The sequence below is a fragment of the Pteropus vampyrus genome, unplaced genomic scaffold (assembly GCF_000151845.1).
Source record: "Pteropus vampyrus isolate Shadow unplaced genomic scaffold, Pvam_2.0 Scaffold81, whole genome shotgun sequence".
NCBI classification, from domain to species: Eukaryota; Metazoa; Chordata; class Mammalia; order Chiroptera; family Pteropodidae; genus Pteropus; species Pteropus vampyrus.
The window spans coordinates 6,998,486-7,001,136 of record NW_011888862.1 but is presented as its reverse complement, the minus strand read 5'-3'; the positions used below and the strand labels follow the sequence as shown (position 1 = coordinate 7,001,136).

At 42.1% G+C, this 2,651-nt stretch overlaps 1 protein-coding gene across 7 annotated transcripts in view; it reads right to left on the bottom strand.

Moving 5' to 3' along the window:
- The window catches only part of CDKL5 (cyclin dependent kinase like 5), a 155,073-nt gene that overhangs the window by 18,055 nt on the left and 134,367 nt on the right, over positions 1-2,651 (bottom strand). The window lies entirely within an intron of this gene.

The following is a 2,651-nucleotide window of genomic DNA, read 5'->3' as shown; positions in this document are numbered from 1 at the left end:
CCCAGCGGCTCCCACTCTATTAACACCCAGCTCCTCAAAGGGGATGCCTTTCTGTCAACATCTCCTAAATCCATACAGCCTCCAAAGCATCTGTTTTAGTTGTCTATTAAACACCAAAGTACATTTTTAAGGCTGTGCAAGTCCATTTGATTTTCTTTCATTCAATCAACAAATATTCATAAAACTGCCAGGCAGTGTGCTAGTCAATGAGGGTGAAAGAGGAAAAGATAAAGGGTCTTGCCACCTTGTGAGAGAGAAATGCAGACAAAGAATCAGTACTGTGTGTGCTCTGTGCCACGTTAGAGGCCTAGACAAGGAACCATGGGTGGAACAGATGACCTGAAAGTAGAATCTTAAAAAGGACAGAAACGAGCTATCCATGCAGCAAAAGGAGAGTTTCAGGCCAGAGGAGGCCTGTGTCAGTCCTACGGGCTGGGCACTGGGGAGGAGGGAAAGCAGCGGGAAAGGATGCAGGGTCAGGGCATGGACAGTCTGGAACGCCATCATGGGGAATTCGGATTTTGTCCTGACACCAGAGGACTGTCAGCAGCGAGAGAGAGAGAGGACTAGGAGTGGGGCGGTGGGGGGCGATAGGTTGCCTTGTTCTATTTTTTTCCTGTAGCCTTTATCACCTTTTACTGCTCTCTATAATTATTGCATTTAGCGATGTCTTCTCCCCATGAGAATGTGAGCTCCATGAGGGTGAAGACCTTAGCCGTCATGTTCACTGACGTGTTTTAAACTAGAACAGTGCCAGGCGCACAGGTGACATCAATAAGTATTTTATCAGTTAATCAAATGAACGAATGATGTGGTCAGAACACAGCTTCAGAAGGATCGTTTCAGGGACCATTCTGATGGTGATCTTGGAGATAGGGAGACCAGTTGGGAGGCTACTCAAAGAACCCAAGTCAGAAGCCTCGAGGATCTGAACTGAGGCAGCGAGACCTGAAGCTGGGAGAAGTGTCAGAAGGGAGAAGCGAGAGAAGGTAACGGCAGGTGAGGATGATGCTGACCTGAAGTCAAGGCAGTGAAGCGTAGTGGAGGATGTGGGCTGGCGGTGTGGTGAGGGGGACGGGAGAGAGGACCCTGTTTGGCACCAGGGGTCAGGCTTACCTCGGTAGAAGCTGCCAACTCTCCTCGGAACCGGATCATTGTATAGATGTCTATTTTCTTTGGGGGCGGTGCTATCGTCTGAGTGAGGGTCATGATACGCTCCACCCTGAGACAGGAAACAGGCTTAGATAAACCACCCGTGAACTGAGAACAGTGCCTCACTGATCTGTAATTTACTCGAGGATCTTTTCAAGAGAAAACTCAGAATTATGACATGAAGAAAACGACTTACTTTATAAGACAGTTGAAATTATTTGTGGGAGATTGGGTATGAATAAATTTTAAAAGATAGGCTGTAATGATGCTGAATGACCAATTTTTACAGACAGGTTTTATCACAAAAAAGGTAGCAACTCTGGAGAATTCAGACCTCAGACTTTTGCCGCGCATGGAATGAAGAGGTGCCTTCTCTGGAAGGTTCTTTAACAGAAGGTCGTGCCACAGTCATCTCTGGAGGGAGCTGTTCCCCGGGCTGGAAGTCAAATTTAAAAGGATTTATAAGAGTGTTCTTATAAATGATGAAAATCACCTAAATCACCATGGGCTTTATTTGGTATAACTGGTACCTTAACCGACTAAAATAAAAAATGTTAGCTGGCTAAAATACAAATTGTCCTGGTAAAAGAGTGAATCATCTGATGAATGTAAAATAAGTCAAACAAATGTCACACAGACGGAAAGTGAAATTCTCATTAAAGTTAAGGCGAGCAGGGAATAAATTACTCTGAAAATAGTTCAATTAATTATTAAAAACAAAGAAAATTATCTTCCTAATATCTAGATAGTCATGGTTCTGAGCAGCACTCTAGAGATTCTATTAGTTAATCCAAAATTTCTCCAGCAGATTTTAGGCTGCGTTCTCCACAAAGAACTGTGCAGAACCAAAATTATTTTTTCATGAAGGACTTACATGGCAGATAAAGACAAAAACTAAAGTCTTTTGGACATATCAAGGAATAGAATCAGTACTCTTCATTTCTGTCTTAAAATTCTCTAACTACTGTAGTTTATGTACTTAAGTTCTCTTCTGAATCTTCTCTAGGATAACAGTACTTATATTTCATGGATTTTCTTAACTATAATCACGACACCACTCATCTCTGCAGACAACCTATTTCTCTCAAGGAAGTGATTCACAAGCTAGAGCAGCCTTGGTCCACAATGATGTTCAATGAGGGGAAAAGCAGCATTTTTCTACCCTTGGAAAAAAAGATGAAGGAACAAAATTACCAAGCCATTAAGAGGAGTTAGCTGCATTGCGAATCTGTACATTAGGCACAGAACGAGTATTATCTTGAGCCTTACGTCATGTATCAAAAACATTTTATTAAACATTTAAAAATATGAACCTTTCTCCCCCTCACTCCCCAATGTACTATGAAAGGATTCTGGGCAGAAAATCATCCCATGAAGTCTTTCTTTCTTCTACTTTGAGACAAGATCTCATGTGAATTTTATCACCTGTATTGTTTGCAAAGGCTTCTGAAAAGGATCTGAGAACAAATGATTTACATCTAACCTAAACGCTTAAGTGA